Source organism: Aphelocoma coerulescens, chromosome 1A, assembly GCF_041296385.1.
Source record: "Aphelocoma coerulescens isolate FSJ_1873_10779 chromosome 1A, UR_Acoe_1.0, whole genome shotgun sequence".
NCBI lineage: Eukaryota > Metazoa > Chordata > Aves > Passeriformes > Corvidae > Aphelocoma > Aphelocoma coerulescens.
This window is the reverse complement of record NC_091014.1, coordinates 56,074,323-56,094,117: the sequence shown is the minus strand read 5'-3', so window position 1 is coordinate 56,094,117 and position 19,795 is coordinate 56,074,323. Positions and strand designations below refer to the sequence as shown.

The following is a 19,795-nucleotide window of genomic DNA, read 5'->3' as shown; positions in this document are numbered from 1 at the left end:
AGAAGGCACTTACCTTTCCCGGGTGGCTCCCGGGCCGCCGGGACGGGTGCTCAGCGCCCGCCGCTCCGCTCAGGCAAACGCTCCTTCCCCCTCCTCCGCTCCAGGCGGGCAGCTCCAGCTCCGTCCCCGCAACCCGGCGTTCCGGAGGTGTCGGCCAGCAGGTCCCAGCCGGAGCGGCACCGGCAGCTCCACTCTCCGCGGGACGAGGAGCCGCTAACGGTGGGACGAGGAGGAGGGCGGTGGGAAGGTCCCGACTCTTCCCGGGATGCGCCGCCGAGGTGGCCGCCTCCTCCGCCGCCCAGCTTAGCTCTCTCCGGGGCCTGCCTGCCCCGTGCTGTCCCGAGGTGCAGCCCGGCCCCGTCCGTCAGTCCCGCTCGCCTTCCCCCGCCCCTCTCCCGAGCGGCGAACCGCGCGGCGCACAGGCCCCGCCGGCGGCCAGGAAGACCCGGGGGCGACGGGGGATTCCGGCCCAGCCTCCTGCCCTCTCCCCGGGGCCTGGTACACACTCTCCGCGGGGAGAGGAGGCCCTGCCCCGGCCTGGCGATCAGCTCCGGGAAGGTCACCGGCACCGCGGAGCCGAGCACGGAGAGGCTCCCGCCGGCACCGCCGCGGTCGCTGCTACTACTGCCGGCCCAGCGTCAGCGACCGCTGGGTGCCGCGCTCCGACCGGGTTCGCTCCGTGCCCGTGCCTGGCGACCGCCTCCGAGTCTCAGTGCCAGGCTGCCCCCTTCCCTTTCCTTCCTTCCTTCCTCGCCTCCCGCCCCTTCCCCGCTGTCAGCCTTCCCCCGCCGGGTCCCTCCGGCGCCCGGTGCCAGGCTGCCCCCTGCGGGTGTCAGGGCCGCGGCTGCCCGCCCGGCGGGCCGAGGCGGAGCCGGGAGCGGCGACCGCCGCTACCGCTCGGCGGGTGCCAAGAGCCGTGCGCCCGCCGCCGCGCTGCCCCAGGCTGGCTCAGCGGCGGCTGCAGCGCCTGTGTGTCTGTGTCATGTCTGTGCCTGGGCGGGCGGAGGCGCGGGCCGAGGCGGGGCCAGCCCGCTCTCACGCCGCCCAGCGACAGGCGCCGAGCGCCCAACCAGTGGCGGCCGCCGCCGCGCAGCACCCGCCCGCGCAGCGGGGCGCCCCGGGCCCGTACACCTGGGCAGCGCGGAGGGGGCTCCGCCGCTGTGACAGCGAGCCCGGCCCGCGGCCGCGGCTGCGAGGGCAGGGCCGGCCCCGCGCGGGGACCGCGCCCCGCGCCCGCCGCCTGCCCGGCGGTCCCGAGCGCCGCCTGGTGCGGGTAAGTGCGGGAGGGCGCGGGGCGGCCCGGCCCCGCCTCGGGCGGCGGTGGAAGACCCAACTCCGAGTGCCGGTACATTTATTCATGTCAGGAATGAATAAATATGACGGCTTTTGGCTTACATGTGGCGGAGCGTGTCCCTGCGATGTGTTCCTGCGTGCTGGCAGCTGCTGAGAGTCAAGTGATAAGAGCACCTTTTGGGGGTTTTTGTTTGTTTGTTTGTTTGTTTGTTTGTTCCTGTGCGTATAGAGCAACCATCAACGCCTTTTTTTTTTCCTGTTATTCTTTTTGTTCATAATTTTATTTTGTTAGCGGTGTAAAATGGATTGTTGCGATATATCAGCATACTGAGAGGACTGTATGATAACCTGTGTGTATGGCTGTAGAGGGTGCCTGAAATTCCAAGAGGAATATGCAAGGAGAAGAGAAATGAACAAAAGTGCGTACAATCCTATTTTAGAAAGGCATTGATCCATTCTTAGAATGGAAGATGAAGGAAAGTATACGTGTGCTTTGAGTAACAATGTAAATAATCAAAAGTGTGAGTAATTGGGTTAGTAATCAGGATTTAACTGCTTTCTTCTTCTAGAAGGATAAGGGAATAGTTTAAGAGAAAAGTGGTGTTCTCTAGAAGATACCATGAATACTAATTTCTCTCATTACATCAGCTGCTGGAATGCTGTAACTCATGCAGAAGTTTCTTTATTGGGTAGAAATTATGTTTTGCAGTATACTGTACCAAAGTATTGTGAACTCTGGAACAGGTTATTCATAGGAAGATAGTATTTGGCAGGCTTCATTAAGGTATTGGTTCATCAAGCTTATTATTCTGCCACCCACAGCATCTGTTTCCTGATGCTTTAGTCAAGAGGGGTATCAGATGAACTGAACTAAATCATGATGTTGGACGTGCCAGTGATATCACATAATTATTACTAACTGAAAATTTTGACATATTGTGATAACTAGGAGAGCATTTTGCAGGAAAAAAAAAACAAGTCTGCTTATCTGTAAAAATAATTTAGTTCTGATAGGAAGGATTTTCTGGAATAGCTGTGGTAACCTACAGATTAGTGTCTATTGTGCTCATTATTTACATGAGCAAATCAAAGCCAGAAATGAGCTATACTGAACTGATTAATTCTCTCCTTTCTCCTACATGAAGCTAAAGGATCAGCCTTCAAGTATTAATGTTCTGTTGCACTGTGGAAGTATTGTAACTGCTTTGGTGATTTCTGGGGATGTAGGGAGGAGGAAGCAGGACTGTGTATACAGCTTCATTATTAAGAAAACCAGGTTGTCCACTGTCTGTTACTAGAATTTTCAGCAGTTCCATAGCTTCCAGCCTCGTGCTATGTCTTCAAAACTACTAAGTTGCCAAAGTCTGATCCTACAAAATATTGAACAATTTCTGGAGGTTCTTAATGTTCTTATCTTCTGTTTAGAGCAGGGAACTCTCAGCACCCACAAAAATTCTTAGGGTTTAAGAGCAGCATGGATTATTAGGATTATCTAATATACGACCATACATGACAAATGATGGACCTTCATGCTGGAACAAAATGTCTTACTTTAAATTACTCTGTATCTGTCAGGTTGGTGACCTACTCACAAAAGGACGACAGCTGTCCAAACCCAGAGCACCGTTTGTCAGAGGCTCTAGCTGAGAATGCTTACCACGAGGTTACAAAACCTAACAGGGACAGGAGGAGTGACTGCCTATGAAGATAGAGTTTCTCAGAAATTGTGTTTATAAGCAAGTAATATTTTTCATAGTCACAATAAAATTGCTCCATCAGTCTTTGTCCTTGAAAATCTTGATGTGGCAATTGCTTTGGACATAGAGTAAACAAACAGTGCAGAAGGATACTTATGCCAAGGACAGGTAGAAAAAATTAGATGCAAATATTTGCACTTCAGATGTCATTCAACCATGAGGAAGGTTTCTCTAGAAACTACACAGGTTCTGGAGTGAGGTGTCTATTTTAATTTTAAAGAAAACAAGCAAAAAAAAAAAAAGGAAAACCCAGAGTAATGTCAAGCTCATGGATTTTTTTTTTTCTTAAGTGATCATTTCATTAGGTCAAAAAACTCAAAGCTTTAACAGTCCTACTATTTAAAAATCTTGTAAACCAGATGTTTCATTTGTTAATAGAAACATGTAAATTTTGAGATTTTCTTAAAGGATTGATTAATACTGGTGTAAAATTATAACATGAGTATTTGGTCTCATTTTTTCCTTACTGGAACAGGAGATAAAGGCATTACAGTTCAGAACTTCAGGCAAATGATGATATTTTCACTACACCAGAACATCAGTAAATAAAATCATAGTAAGTCTGTTCATAGGACCCTACACACTTACAGATTATCTGTTTTGATGAAAAGAAGAAAAATTACTTTCAATATAACCATTTTATGTGAAAGGAAGGTGTAAGGCCCACAAGTATTCAAACTTATAAAAGTGCATGAAGTTCATCTCCCATTTAACACCAATGAAGTCCTTTTTACATTCTTACAGTTGCTTCATTGTTCTAGCTGAATTCAACCACTATGAGGTCTTTTGAGAAAAAAAGACAGTGCTTTGTTCAGGAGGCGACTGAAAAGTGCATTACTTCTTTAAATAGTGCATTATGTGCCAGTTGAAATAGAAGCTAAAATATTCCTGAAAACCAGGAGGTTTTTTTGTCCCCATTCCTACACACACACTCCTGTGGCTAATCATCATTTTAAATACCTAGTGAGGTAGATGCGGCTGTGTCACACTCAAGATATGGGATATGCATGGACTAAGCAAAGTTCTCCATTGCCTTCTTTCATGTGGAGTCGATGAAATAGCTACTTTTCATAGAATCAACCATTCAGGGTGTTCTCACAGCAAATAGAAATTCAAATCTGATTTAGCAGGCTGGATTGTGCTAACCGAGCCACAGAAGGTTGTGACCCTTTGTTTGTGAATCGCTTCTCTTCTAAATGCTAAATTGTGCAACTTGTTGATAGTATGAGAGCATGGAGAGCAAGACCAAAAGTCTGAAGCAAGTCCTAACCCTTGAGATGCTTGTTGCCATCTGCCACTGCAATGAGTACAGGACTACTGCAGAACAGGCTGCCTGGCATGTTTTGTACTAGGAAAGGGCTTTCAGACGAGAAATGAGTGAAATTTAATCTACTCCGGAAAAATAAATTCCCGGTTCTTGAGCATGAAGTAGAAGCTTTGTTACATACACTGTCCACAACGGGCAGTAAATTAAAATTTAATGGAGATTTTCCTGTGCATGTAACAGAAAAGAAAAAAGTAAAGTCAACCAAACCTAAGCAAGATTCAAATTGCCTGGGATTATAGGAACTGGAAAAAAAATAAAGACTTGTAAACCAAATGCCTTTAAATAACCAGAAAACGTCATGAAAACCTAAAACTTTCAGAATGCAAAGGAAATGTGTTTATTAATTCAGGAATCCTTTTTCTTATACCAAAATAGATTTCAGACAATGGTTTAGATTAGAAATAGTTGACATAGGTTGTTCTGTATTCATTTTCATGTTGGTTTCTCCTAGATTTCAGTTGTACTTCTAGTTGTAAAAAGGTAAACACCCATGCTAGAGGCTTGCACAGTGTTATGCCTTATAACAAAGACATTGTGAAAGAAATACATTTGTTTATATTTCTGACAGAATTCTCTGTGTACTTTTCTTTCATTGTTGCCATTTACTACTTTCCATTTGTTTGGATTCAGTCATTTAGAGAAGAGTTGGGGGATTTTGCTCTTTCGGTTGGTCTTTTTTAAGGTTTAGTGATTTTAAAACAATGAAAACTAGTGAAGATATGCAGAATAAATATGATGCAACTTTAATTTTATGAAGATAATCTGATTTCAGGCTGATAGTACTTCTTTAAGTTTGTGGTCAAGTCAATCTTGTATTTCTACTTACAGTAATAATTGATTACTGTTTTGATAATATGACATGCGTAACTTAGAATACTTAATTTCATACACTTTTTTACACAAAGGAATCTTAACACCTATGCTATTTGCAGCAAAATTTCGGATAATTTACAGTACCATGTAACTGCTTTGTATTAACATGTATCATTGTCTTTACAGAATCATCTGGGAAAGAAAAGCAGCACTGGACAAACTTTAAAATAATTTTAAATTTCACTGGCTAGGAGGGGGAAACTGACCCAGCCACTCTTAAGCCTATATCAAGGTATGTCAAAGTCAGTGGAGCAGCTGCATAGATTTCAGTGCAATTCAAGCTGAACTATCCTTTATGTCCCAGTCTATATTCTGGGGAAACATACACACACACACACTTTTATGAGGTTCTTTTTTAATAATTGTTTCTATTGGCACCTCACTGCCGAGCAAACAGTGGATATAGTGTCTCTTTCTTATTACTGTGTTTTCTTTGTTACACTTGGCCATTTATTGCCCTGCAGTGTGAATGCTGAGACTATGAAAAGCCTTAACTGAATTGTAGATCTGTATAATTAATATCTGCCAGCCTTTCTAGAAATATTAAAGCACAGGATGTATTATCCCTCCAGTCTTAGCCTTACACATTTAGATTTTAATTCATCTAAGGACACTTTTCACTATCTGGTGAAAAAGAGGATATTCTGCCTAATCACAAGAAGCCCTTTTTTTCATTAGCAGTATCTGTTTTATACATGGAAGGTTTAATTGTTTCCAGGATGGCTCCATTACCTCCTGAAAGTGTTACCAATACAGGCCTCCCCAGAGCCAGGATGCTAATTAGAAAGAAAACTGACCTTACAGAAGTTTGAAGAATGGTGTCTTTTTTTTAAGAGAGCAGGAAGGCTCATTCCCTCATTGACAGTGTTTTTTCCAGAATGTAGGAATAACTGCCAGTTATATGAACTCAGAGAATACCTGTGAGAAATGAATTATTCCCACAGTGGAACAGCCTCTTCAGACAACCACCAACAGTGAGCCTAATAATGATTATGTAAACAATGTTAAGATGTCCATTCAAGGTCTGTTCACTTCAAGGAATGTCCTTTATGACCAACACTGTGTGTCAGCTCCTATGTCCCTGACTCCGTGGGTTAGGCATGTTTGGAGCTTGCCTTATGAATGCTTGAATTGCTTCTTTAGGTACCCAGATGTCAGTAGTAACACATCTGGCCTTTGTCACATTTACGCTGGTTTGATGATAAAGCTGTTTTAAGTCTGACCAAAAAATAAATCTATACAGGACTAAAGACTTAAGTGTAAATACAAAATGTAAACAACATTAAAATAGATGGCTGAATAATAAAAACATAGATCCTGTAACAAAGCATGATATCAAGACTTGTTAAAATAATTTGAAGTTTTGTATTGATGGTCATGCCTTTAGAATCTGTATGAAAAATCTGGATTTTAATCTGGATTAAAAACAGGTACTGTGGGAAAAGAAATGACCCCAAACTTATTTATAAGGATCACTGCCTAATGCATCAAATAGGGAAGGTTTTGGCCAAAAATAAAAGACAATAATTATCAGTCAAATCCTAGAAGTTCCATATTTTTCCCAATGAAGGTTGTGTTTTAAATATTTTCTAGGAGGATTTCTCTAGAAAGCAGAAGTGCATTATAGCTGCTACTTTCCAGTGAAGGGAAAGTAAAATAAACTCCAGATCCTGACTAGTGACTCAGGCTTATTTGCTTTTTGGCCATTGCAACAGGAAGAATGCCCAATATGAAAGTTTTCTGGCAGTTTTACAAAATTGACAGAAGAAAGTCCACTTTCATGTCCTTGTCAGACAAAATCACAATGAAATGTATGCACATGCTTCTGAATATAAACAGGGAGCACAGTCTGAACAGTGAACATGAACTTGTTTAGTGGCCACAGGTGGTTGTGTATCTTAGAAATGTACTGTGAAAAAACGAAAGTATTCTTTTGCTGGGGATGAGGTGTGACTGTGAGCTGCATCCTGCTCTCTGCCCAGGACTGTCAGTGCTAAAGAAAGTTTCTGTGTTCTTGCTGACATTTCAGAAGTTGTGAGCTATGATCTGGACTTGCTCCATTGGCAAAAGAATAGGACAGGTCACCCCATCTCAGCAGTGAAACTGTCAGTAACAAGGATAATCCTCCTCAGTCTCAACAGCAGTTACAGGGAAGTTGATGCTAAGGTCAGGCAACAAGGTAAGACCAATACCAGTGCCAATGAACCTGTCAACATTAAACACCTCTTTTTCAGAGTAGTACTTTAACGCTTCAATATTCTGTGATTCAGACTGTATCTTGACATGGTAGGGTGTTTTCCACTGATTTGGGTGAAGCTAAAGCTGTCAGACATAGTAGAGGCCAAGCAGACAAGGCCAGGAAAAGGACAGACCTTCAGAGTCTGAAGGTGACATTGAAGGAATCCAGCATCAGATGCAAAAAATGCCCAACAAATTCAGAAGACATTTTACGCTCTGTATGTGTACTTGTATTTCTGAGCTTGGCAGCCCCACAGCTGCTAGCATTGCTGCTTCCTCTAAAATTGCAGTCTCTATCAGATTGTGTACTGAGGAAAGGAATAAGCTTTTACTTACACCATGGATGGTGTCAGAATTCACAGTTCCTGCATCACCTGAAAGAAATGACCAGACCAAGCAAAGTTTCCAGTGAAATCAGCACACATTTTAGTCAGTTAAGGGAAGAGTTTCATTACAGAGAGAGAAAATAATTTTAAACAACACTTTTTCAACCAACATACAAGAGCTCAATGCTGGAATCAAAAAACCATCCTGGCACTGTGTCCTTTGCTCATTTTGAAAATATTTCCAGGTGTGCTACTTTATTGTTTGTATGTCAGCTTGACATTACAACAGTTCCAGTGAGAGGTTATAACTTGAGAGGTTTCTCCGGTACCAGACTTGATGCCAATGGCCTTTTGTAACTTTTGTCCACCTTCTTTCAGTCAGCATAACCAGGTCCAAAATAGATGCAGCCAAGACAAGTGATCATCAGCAGGAGGAACTGTATTTCCTTACCTTCTCCCAGATCTAGGTGAGAAAGGAGCCTCTCCTTGGGAGAGGCATTTATACCAAATACAGTGATAGCTTTGCTAGGGCAATCACTCAGCTTCATTATTACCCCATTTTTATCAATTACCTCATTGAAAGGAAGGATTAGTGCAAGTCCTCTTTCAGCACTATAATCTGTGATAAGTTTGAGAGGTGTTGGGACATTTACTACTGGGTGATTGGCAGCTGGAGCCTCAGAACTAGTGATGGTTTATGAATCTTTTTAGAATTCTGCTAGGGAACAATGATACCAGTCTGGGAGCATAAAAAAGAAAAAGAAAAAGAAAATAAAAGGATTTTACTTAACTGAGCCTTTAAAAATCTGTATGTGCTTAGTAGAGAGTTGATAAAAGGGAACAGCTGCATCCTTAAAGAATCTATACCCATAAAGTAAGCTCAGACCTCTGCTTCTTTCTTGACTAATGCAGCAGCTAAGAAAGCTCACTCTCCCTGGAATCATTACCAGGCTTTACATCTGCTGATCCCTGACAGCAAATGATTTTTAAAAAATATTCTTTTCTCTTCACTACTGCAAGAGCAAAACTGAGTTTTCTAAACTGGTTACCTCTCTCTAATCAAGCCCAGGTAGGGATGGATACTGGAATTAATAATGGTGAGTTTATTTCTTCAATAGGAGACAGAAAGAGAACAAAAGAGATTTGATGGGGTGTTGGGATACAAGATGAAAAGCAGGATTGTCTGGGTGAAGAAATCAGATGTTGCTAAGATAGAAGAGGATACCTAAAAATGCTGTGAAGTTGGCACCTGATCTTTTTGCACGTCAAATAGAGTAAGGGTCTGGTAGAAATCATTCTGTCATCATGTAATTAATAATTGTGTTATAATCTGAAAAAGGGGTATCAAAATCTGTTTGCATGTGAGAACTTAGTTGTCATTTCCTAATTTTGTATACTTGAGTTTTCAACCACAGCAATGTTCTATTAATGTAGCTTTGGTGGGAAAGGCTGGATATTACACAAGAGGAATGGAGAAGATAGAGTCTCAATAAAGATTTTGTTGTTTCAAGCCTTGTACTGACTGCATTGCTCACAAGTGCCTGTATGAACAGGAAGCTTTTTTTCATAGTTTCTTTCTAATGACGGCATCTATGAAAAAAAACCCCAAAACCTACTAGTAGGCACAAGTAAAAGTCAGATGCCAAGATATCATTGAAGGTCTCAGAATATTATGATAGTCCAAACTGTACGTATTTGTTGTAGGCTACAGTTAGAATATAATTCTGCCATCAGATTTGGGGTTTGATCCCTGAAATAATACAACAGATATTCTCCCTTCTAAGCATTTTTTAAGAAACTAGGCCATTAATAAATGACATTTTTTGAAAAATATTTTGACAGCATTGCTCTAACAGGGCATTGGCAGAAAGACAATCCTATCCACCAGCAGTCACATGATAAAGGCTTAGATGCAAGTGACACCTGCGTGACAAATTGGATGCTATAAGATACAGCTGTTACTGCATGACTTCCATCCATCTGCCCCATTACCTCAGTAGATCAGTTGCTATATGTGCTAGTAATCAGGTGCACACAATGATTAATTTGATAATCTTTGTTCTGTTGAGCAGATTTAGGCTCAGAACAAAGAAAGGTGTGGCCTACCTTTCCTGCAGTAACTGATAGCAGAATGTCCATAACACACAATCACAGAACCATTTAGGCTGGAGAAACCTCTAAATAACTAACTTAAGGTGAAAAATGTGAAATCCCGCAGAGGAACAAGCAGAGAATACTGTCTTAAGACATTAGAAGGTTGATTTTAAAGAGGAATTACACCAGCTGAATTAATATTATGTTCCAGTTGATTTTCTAGAACTGTGTTCCTTCTGCTAGGAGAGGAGGCAGCCTCTTGGAAAATACTAATTTTGAGTTTCCTCTGCTGCAAAGAGTAGCCTCAGAAGAAGGACATGCTTGAAGCTGTTTGTCACAAAATGTTTAGGTTGGCCGGAGAGCTTGAGACATCACAAATATGCCTTAGATATGCAGTGCAATGGAGTTTCAGCATAGTGTACATCTCTGATATAACTGATGCTTAACGTGCTACTTCAAAGGCATCCTTTGAAGAAAATTTCATTAGACCCAGTCTCCAGCCTGTGCACAGGGCAGCTGTGCTGTTCCACACCAAGTCTAGTGAGAAAATGACTCTCTCTATGCTAGAATCTCTACATATATTGCACTGATCAGCCTTCCTTGAATGGCAGGATTGTACAACAAAGTCAGTATCCCCACAACTCTGTACTTGCCGTTAATTTTGATGCAAACATGTTGATACTTTTCTCTTTTTTTCCCTCCCTTACATTTGTAAGCCCAGGGTCACCAGCCTTTCTCTGGAGACTGAAGAAGCTTGTCTCAAAACATTGTGTCGATTTGTTAGAGCTGCTCACTCTAGGAGTCTGAAAGCAATATGCTTTCCCTTACGCGTGTGTCATTTCACCAGGGACAGAAATATATGGATGAAGTAGGAAGAGCAAATGCAGGAGGACAAGTAGTTAGTAGAAATTACTAAACTCCAATACTAAAAATATCCTATCCCCACCAGTTTAAATTCACACCTACTCCTCTGAGTAGGTAAGAGAAAAAAGAAAATTTCCATCTGTGGCTTTTGAAACTTCATTGGTCTCCTGATCACTGAGCACCAGATCTTCAGCTGGCAGTGCTGAAACTTTACCACATTTCTGAAGGATCCATTCTTCAACACCAGACTGCCAACTTGAGTGTCAGAATTCCAAATGACTCTCAGCAGTACTTCAGGGCAAAAAACAAGTGCCTGAGGATCTCACAGGATATTGTCAGCCTGACAGGGCTAAGCTGGGTAGTAGAATAAAGCAGTTTGCAGTTGGGTAGAATGTACAATTCATTCCTTAGCCTCTTCCTGTAGCTCCTCTGACTCTTCCCAGCTCTGCCTTCGGTAGTGCTGCTCAGACCTATTGCTTTCCTGAGACTTAGACATGAGTTCCTAATGCAGCAAAATCACAGTACATTGGCTGTTTAAAACTGGGGGATGACAGTCTCAAAGCAAACCAGACACCAGAAATAACATTGCAGTGTAGACTTGGACTGGGCAGTGAGCAACGAGGACTGAATCAAAGAGCTGCACCATGCACTTAGAAAGTTTAGGTGAAATGAATACCATGGTACACCAGGCTGGAATGTAGTTGGTGGAAATGTGGGCACAAAGGTCTTTTTGATTGTTTAAGGCTGTTAATGAGAAAAATTACATAGCTTCTAATTGGTATGCGTGTTAAAAGCTGTGCCCCAAACGAATGGAAATCAGGATTCTGAACAGGCTGTATAAAATAAGTCCCAATGAAGAGAACTCAGAGGAGAGGAACTTGCAAGTGAATTTTACCAGTCACTGCAAATGATCTCAAATAGATACTTTATACTTAAATACTTCTGTGATGTCCAGCTGCAAGAGCTCAGAAATTTTCCAGAGCTTGTTGCAAATGCTGTGACTCAGCAGAGGTCTGACTCTTTGGGACAAGACCAAAGATCCCATCTCTAGCCTCAGTGGGTCACCAAAGGCTATGGGTGCTGAGACCTAAACTCTGGAAAAGCTATACAGATATGCTGAGCACTGCATATTGTCGGTTTTCACAGGGAAATCAAGAAGGCTTTTAAAGGATTATGTAGACCTTTGCAGCAGAGCAGCACCATGTGTGGACCAGGTGAGGTATACCAGGGCCATGGAAAACCAGCTGTGATTGCAGCTATCACTACTGAGAGAACAGTCAGGATGAACAGAATTAAACAGTCTGAAACAATTATCACATAAGATATTGTTCCAGAGGGAATCAAAGGGTGCAGTAGTAAAAAAGAACTAGTTGGGTGGAATCTACTACTGCTATTATGAAAACATTGATTTGGGAAATAAATTCTTAGGTAGTAACCTGTATATGATACAGAGGTAATTTTCCCGTTGACACATTTTCTTCTGAGGGGAAGTTTTGTACTTCTCTCGTTATAGGAATCCCTTTCCTAAATTTCTCATCTATTCATATATTTCCAGATTCCCTTGACTTTTTTAAAAGCAGTTATTCATGGCTGCAAGTGCAAACATCTGGGCAGTGGGAGGGAGTAAAAGGTAGCCAGAATAAAGAACAATTGTGTGGAGCATAGACAAATCACTGAAGAACTTTGCTGCTTATTGCTTGATTTTTTTTTTTTTCCTTTTATGGCTTGCGTTGGTGGGATTTACAGTCTAAAAGCTAACTCATTGTTAATGCTGGTTCTCATCTGGGAATAGACACATTTAAATGCTCATACTGTTGTAGGCACTGAAATTTAGCAAGCCTTTTTTTAACACTGCTATTCTATAAAAAGCATAGGGAATGCCCATAAGAGGATTTTTTCCTTTAGCAAAACGACACAACCTGATTGGAACATTACATAATCTTAATATGCCTTTGGTATCTTTGGTATCCAACACAGAACTCAACCCCTAAGGTGCTGGTGATAACAGCATGCTGGAAAATGTAAAACTGCCAGTCTGGTGACTTTTTCATTGTTTGCCCAGAACTGACGGCAATTGCTACAGGAGAAGAAACACATGAGAGGAAAAGAAGGATGGCTGCCAACAGTAAAAGTCACTGTTGCTCTTTCCTCTATGACTGTGACAAGAAGCCAATGCTCCAGCCATAAGCAGGGACAGGTTGGTGGAGGATTAAGGAGCAGTGACAGATACCTGGACTCTGGAGGAGGTTGAGAATATCTGAGCAAGAAGATGGTCCTTGAATGCAGATCTCCAAAATGGAATGAAAATAAGTATTAAGAACACATGAAGGGGGGGAAAAAAGGAGGGGGTGGAGAGAGGGATATATCAGGAAGAAGAAATTGCAGCATGGTAAAAGAAAATGTGGAGGTGAACAATGGAGCCAGAGACCTATGAAAAAATAAATGCAAAGAATGAAGGAAGAATGTTCTTTGATGTTTCAGAGAACTGAAGGAAGTAATTAGGATGAAATATAGGGGAAAATCACAGAGAATAAACACGGAAGGCTACAAAGATCATTGCAGCTCACAGCTTTCCCAGTGTGCTGAATGACTAACTCAACAATCTCATCCAACTTGTGAAATATTCAAAATACCATTAGTTAATTTTGTAACCTCCTCCCTGGAAATGCAGTACACTTTTTATACCACTAAAGGTGTGTCTCACAAGCAGAAGTAGTGATTCATTTGACAAGTTATTAACTATTGAGCCCAACTGTCCCATCAGTAACCAACTTGAATAGGAAGACCAGTAAATGTGATGACAGCAGAACATTAGTGAGTAAAATAGTGATCATTCTGTAGAGGTTAAATGGGAATGGCAAAACAGCTATGCTGGCTCTTGCCCACTCTGAGCTTGTGCAGTAAGTGTAGTCAGTCAGTCGCCAAATGTTACATACAAGAGTGAAGTCGAGATAAAAGATCTGAGCCTATCCCTGATCTGATCTCTTATGAAAAGGAGAGGACATTTTATGAATATTGGCTCTGAGTATAAATGAACTCAGAATGTAAGCAGGGACTGATACATTTGATTTATAAACACAGTATAGAAAACAGTCCCTAATTTCTTAGAGCTCTTGGCATCTTGCAAGGACTCCTGTCCCTTTTAGTATCCAATATGAATTATGTTCAAAGTAAATTCCTCTGTTAAATGTCAGCAAATCCAATAAATGTATTAACATCTTATCTAAGTAGATTGTTCCAAGTGATTTTACAATGGTTAGTACATTTTATATGCAGCAAAAGTCTTTAGCAATATCTGTTTTTCTGGGTTTCCTGTTAATTTGGCAAGGACTGACACACCAGGCTTCATCACAGACCAAGACTGTGTCAGGCAGGATGAACTCCTGATGAGCATTGACCACTGAGACTAATAATACCTAGTTATGCCAAATGTTTCTCCTGTGTGGGCACTCACAATTCTCCTCAAAGCAGACTATGAGAATATTTGCAGCAGCTTTTGTCTCTCCTTGTAAAATGATGAAGCCCCCACCAAAATGCAAATAAAAATGCTGCTTTAGACATACCACCAAGGTCTCATCCTTTTTGCTTCCAGCTTTAACAGAAAGATTGTTTGAAAAAAAACCCCTAACCACATCAATGACCAGAACAACCAACTCACCTAAACAAACTAACTCAGGGTAAGAACTCAGGCTCAGCTGTTGTGGGCTGGAATTCCTTTTCTCAGAACTTTATCCCAAATATTCAAAGTCTAACAGTCCATGTCTGCCTCCAGCAGGCAGCAGGAGATTCTGGCAGATTCAGTTACTCTATGAGTCTGGGGCAGCAAGAGGTTCCTGCTCATTCGTCAAGTACAATTTGAGGTACAAGTAAGATTTTTTGTATTATGAGGGTTTCACAGCCCCTTTTTGCAGAATGCAGTGCGGATGAAATATTTGAGTTAGCAAAAGGATAATGCAGAGCTTGCAATGCAAAATTAGACCAGATAAAATTGTAGCGAGAACATTTTTAAGAGAAAGATAAGTAAATGTCCCGTTAGGGTTAGAGTGCTCAGGAAGTCAGAAGTGAAATTCTGTGGCTTCAAGGGTCTTTGGAAAATGGCAGCTTTATTCCTTGGAGGATGCGGTAACAAACCGGCTGGTAGGGAGGGGTGATGCTAGATGCTGCAACATTTGCATTGAGGTAGGAGAGAAGCAGGTGAACTTAAAGGAAATTTTCTCCAGTCTAATAGGATGCAAAAAAAATTACTTTAGAGAATAAAAGCATAAGAAGAAAAAAATACAGTGGCCCAGCATACTGGAAACTGGAGATGAATGTAGAGCTCTATTTTCTCCCAAAGACAGACACAATTTTCTCTTATTGACAATTTTATTGTTGTTGCCCATCTCCAAGACACAGGAGGATCATGGCTCTGGAATCTCACAAAGTTACAGCCAGACAACCATTTCCCCAGAAAGTGACAGAGAAGAAAGTTTTATAGCACTGGTGAGGAGGTTTCTGAAAGAAAAAAAACTGCCTTGAAGATGTTGTACACAGTCATGTAAAGTTTCAAGCTGGAATTGACATAAATCTCACATGGAGAAAGAAGGATTACAGAGCTGCTGTGTGACTTGCAGCCAGCAGTGGACCACCCCATGAAGACTGTTTTTCACTTACACATTAACTTCACAATACGCAGTTTTCAGTCCTGTTGATGCATCCTTCGGTTTCTAGCAGCTGCCTATGCACAGTACATATTGTGGTAGAGGAATAATGAATCAGACAATGCTTTCTCATGAGACTAACCTAAGCAAGATGCCTGTCTGGTGGCAGCCAGCTTCTTTACTAATAAAAAATTCAAACCATTACATCTCCTTCACTCTAGGGCTGGCTCCAACACCCAGTCAGCCTCTTACTTACAGAAAGATGACAGTTAGACCAATTTCACAGCATACAAATCTCCTCATCTTGTCTGCATCTTTCCCAAAAGAAGCAGAACTGTGCTTAAAAAACCAAAACAATATAACCTAAACCCATAGTTTTAAGAGGAACTTGTCCCCAGACAGGTACCTGATAAAGCAGTGTTTTAAACCACTTCTTCCTGGCATTCTTTTCACCTATTACTCTTGACGTGTAAACCAGCTCTCAGGAGCACTGTAATCCCCTAAACAACAATATCAAGTCCTGACCCGTCTATCTGACAAACACAACTGAAAGGACAGCTGAGAACATGCTTGGTTGAGGTAGCAGCAGCAATACTGAAAGCATTCATTGCCTTAGCAACTAGGACAACCTCTTCTTTAATTAGCACATCATGGTCTGAACTTTGCTAATAGAACCTGCCTACACTGCATGCTAACTATAGGTTAGGTAATCTCGCGCTTGCCAACACAGGCAGCCTACCACGCTTCTGCTTCCTGACATTCTCCACATGAGCACTCTGTTCTCAGGTCCCACATCTGCAGGCAGGCTGTGGGTGGTGTTAATGAATGATACATCCTTGTGGTTTCTCACCCTGGACTCATGATCTCCTATCCCATCACATATTTGTCTGGGCTGGCAGGCACAGGGTGCTTTGGAACAGCTTCTGTGTGCTCTCTTAGGATTTGGGAGGTTACTGTCTATGACAAAGGAATTATTTCCTGGCATTAGCTTAGCAGAGATGGTAGAGAAATAAGAGAGCTACCTCACTGCCCAAGCAACCCTCCTTGGCCTGTCCTCCCTGTTTACTCTCCCTGCCACCCTCTTGCAGAGCTTCTTCACCAGTGGCGTTACTGATGACTACGTGAAATCACTAAGATCCAATGGCACCAGCAACTGCAGAATACACTCTTCTAGAAGGTGTGCCACATAGGTTTGTAGTGCAGTTATTCTCTGTTCCTGCCCCAAAATTGCAGGGGAAAAAACTTATTAAAAACCTGATTAAGAAAAATTAGATATCTGGATGAAAACAAGCTTTGAGGGAAAAAAAACCTTAGGGTTTACAAAATCATTGTCTTAGCTCTAACTACAGCTCACTGAAATTTGTATCAGCATAGCAATAGCACTAAGTTTAGAGCAGAAAGTAAAACTGGTCTGAGGCAACACTGCTCAAATATTCTGGGCTGAATTCTGTACTGCCCCTGGTATTGGAGAAGTAGGGTCCAAAGCTAGCATGGGTATGTCTATAGGAAATCCTACCAATTCAGTGGAACAGATCGTGCTCTTAGACATCAGGTCTCACTAAGTGGGAGAAATAGGGCATTCAAAAGAGGAGAAAACTCAATTTTGATTGTTTTAAAAGCTTTATTTAATAGCACTATGAACTAAGGCAGCAAACTCTTACATTTTTTCTCCTGTTATATTGAATTAAGCCCGGGAATTAAGGAAAGAACACAAGATCACATGCTGGGTTTGGAATGCCTGCTCAGCAAAACAGTGAATGACACTGTGACTACTTGTGGGATCACTTTCAGGGTGCTTTCACCTACAGTTTCTGTAGACCTGCATGACAATTCCTAATTACAATATTTACATGTTAGAAACGCTGAAGGAGAGGGTTTCACAATCAACTGGGGATGATTTCTGTAGATATTTGTTTAGGGTTTTGGTGGGGTTTGTTTTGTTTGTTTTTAGTGTTGAACAAGATGAGCAGAAAGAGAAAGCTGCTGCCGTCCTACAAGAGTAGAGATACCTATTCAAGATAGCAGCTACTCCTTGTAAATGTACAATCTTGGAAGCAAGAAATTGCAACTCAAAATCTTGGAGTAAATTCTCCGAGTACACATGCATACCATACAGTATCAAGCACACATAAAAAATACCAACCTGACATTCTCAAATGTGGCTAATGCTTAGAGTACTGGCAACAAGATGCTTTTCTTCTGTTCTTGAAAATGTCAGATTTTAACAGATCATTGCCCCAACAGAACCAGAGATTCAGAGAAGTACTGTGATCAAAGACACACACCATGCTTCTGAGGAGGAATTCAGGAAATGCAAGTTCAGCTGGTATAAAGAGCTATCACCTCTTTGCTCTGGTTATGTGCATCTTTAAATTAGCCATTAGATAATTCTGCCACTTCACTGAACTTTCTGCATCGAAGATATTTATTCTTCCTTGTCCAGGAGGAATGGCTTTATTGGTAGTTATGGAAATAAAAGAGATAATAAAGCTCCCATGCAAATCTTATGTTTTGTGTATTTTCTTATTTGACTATAAAAGTGATATTCCCAAAGGTGTGGAGTCAGGGATGTTTTAAAACTGCTGATGAGCATCACCCGTTGCTATCTTAATTAAATACTAGTGATTTGCCCATTACAAAAGACTTTGTTCCCTTACAAAATCCTTTCCTAGTGTATGGAGGCATAAAAAATAAGTGCAATATCAACTGCATCCTCTGTAGAATAGAAATAGTGAAGTTGACTTCCTCTCATGAAGTATTTTGAGATCTACTCATGAAATGTGCAGTAGGGGCAGGTGATTTCATTATTACTCTAAAAGCCTCTTGCTCTTCTCTGCACTGGCAGATACTCTCTCAAGCAATTAAGATATGGGATGCTATCAGTTCAGAGTATTCTTTCCTTTAGCTGAAATAGTAATACCTTGGAAATCACATAATAAAATTGCTTTTCAAATGAAATCTGACATACTTGAGCACTGCCATTTGTTTTTATGCACTGATCCCTCCACCTATGGAGAGATCTTGCTGACAGTTCCTGCTGCACTCCTGCCCCAGGATACTGATGATGATACTGCATTAAACATCTCCTTGGAAGCCAGCAAGCCTTTATTGCTTCTGTAAACATCTCTGGCAAGCAGAGCATCCTCTTTTCTTCCTGTGCAATGGAACCATGGGGAAGCAAGAATGAAAGCGAGAGTCCCTTGGTCCATTAAAACCTGGAATTTCTGCTATATTTTACCTTCCAGGATTATTTGCTTCTGGAACAGGCGAGCCTTCCCACATGGTGGTGACTGATGGGACAGTAGAAGAAAGGCAACAGATATTTGCTGTGACGTTTTTCTTTTCACTGTGTCAGTTGTGGAAAGATAGGCAGGAGAGGGTTTTCAGAGCTCTCCTTATTCTCCATGTCTCTCTTATATTTTCAGAAAAATCTGCAAGGTGTCGGCATCCCAGGCCTGGGGAATTTTGGGTTACTAATGCCCACATTAGGGTGCTTGAGAAGATTCAGAAGAGAATTTTATTATGTTTGTTTGCTAGAGCATGCAGGGGGAAAAAAAGGCAAAATCAGAAAGGGGTTTCAATTAAAAGTGTTTTTAAAACTGTAAACTTAAGCATGAGAACTCCTGTCAGCAATTTTCTTTTGCACATAAAGAATGGGCTAAACCAGGGAACTTCCAGTAAGTTTCCTGGATAGTGGGCAGATCACATGTGTGTTAAAGGTTTTCCTTTACCTGAGAGAGCTGGAGCCTGATTTCCTGGAGAAAGACCACTCTGTATTCAATTCTGATTTACCATCAAAATAAACCATACTGTAATGAAAATGTATAGTATGGGGAAAAACTGGTGAGAAATGCTAAATTACTCATGTCAGTGCTGTAATTTGTTGACATGTTTAAAACTCATCCCTGAAATAGATTCCTTGGAGTGAAGAACTAGCTGTACAATGACAACAACTCTTGCCAGAAGCATCTTGTTTGCCAAAAGGGAAGCTGAAGTCTCCAAAATCTTGTTTTACATTCACCTGCAACAGAGTGTGAGCAAGAGTCCCTCTGTTTTACACAGTCAGGGCACACACATTTGGCCAGTCAGAGGGACTGTTTGGTTCAGCATTCTTAATCACCTTGTAATTGGATTCTTTTTTGGGCCACTTTGTGTGCATTAATCTACAAAGTCCAGATCAAGAGAGGTCAAAGTAAAGCCTCCCCAAATTTGCCACTGCCCTTTCCACAATTGAGATCACTCCTTTAAACTTTAGACCAACATTTTTCTTTATGGCATCCGTGGACTAGGGTAACATTTCCTTCAAATGAAATGTATTTCCATAAGACTGACAGAGGGGCCCTATAGCCTTGCTTGCCTGTGAGAGCAGGGCAAGAGAAAATG

The 19,795-nt window shown here is 41.7% G+C and overlaps 1 protein-coding gene and 1 long non-coding RNA gene across 7 annotated transcripts in view; one reads left to right on the top strand and one right to left on the bottom strand.

Annotated features, from left to right (window-relative positions):
* LARGE1 (LARGE xylosyl- and glucuronyltransferase 1) overlaps nt 1–723 on the bottom strand; it is a 278,578-nt gene extending 277,855 nt beyond the window's left edge. For all 3 annotated transcript variants that reach the window (XM_069002929.1, XM_069002931.1, XM_069002930.1), the window contains exon 1: nt 14–723. The gene's annotated coding sequence lies outside the window, so the exon portion shown is untranslated. The remainder of the gene's footprint in view (nt 1–13) is intronic.
* A 351-nt stretch (nt 724–1,074) lies between these two features.
* Nucleotides 1,075–17,902, top strand: LOC138104113 (uncharacterized). 4 transcript variants are annotated; one of them, XR_011147941.1, is made up of 6 exons: nt 1,352–3,606; nt 5,377–5,482; nt 7,280–7,429; nt 11,919–11,986; nt 12,750–16,602; nt 17,657–17,902. It is a non-coding gene; the product is annotated as an uncharacterized lncRNA (long non-coding RNA). The 4 variants fall into 4 exon arrangements; XR_011147938.1 differs by lacking the exons at nt 1,352–3,606; nt 17,657–17,902 and adding an exon at nt 1,075–1,273 and having other exon boundaries at nt 12,750–14,335; XR_011147939.1 differs by lacking the exons at nt 1,352–3,606; nt 17,657–17,902 and adding an exon at nt 1,268–1,345 and having other exon boundaries at nt 12,750–14,335.
* The last annotated feature ends 1,893 nt before the right edge of the window (nt 17,903–19,795 follow it).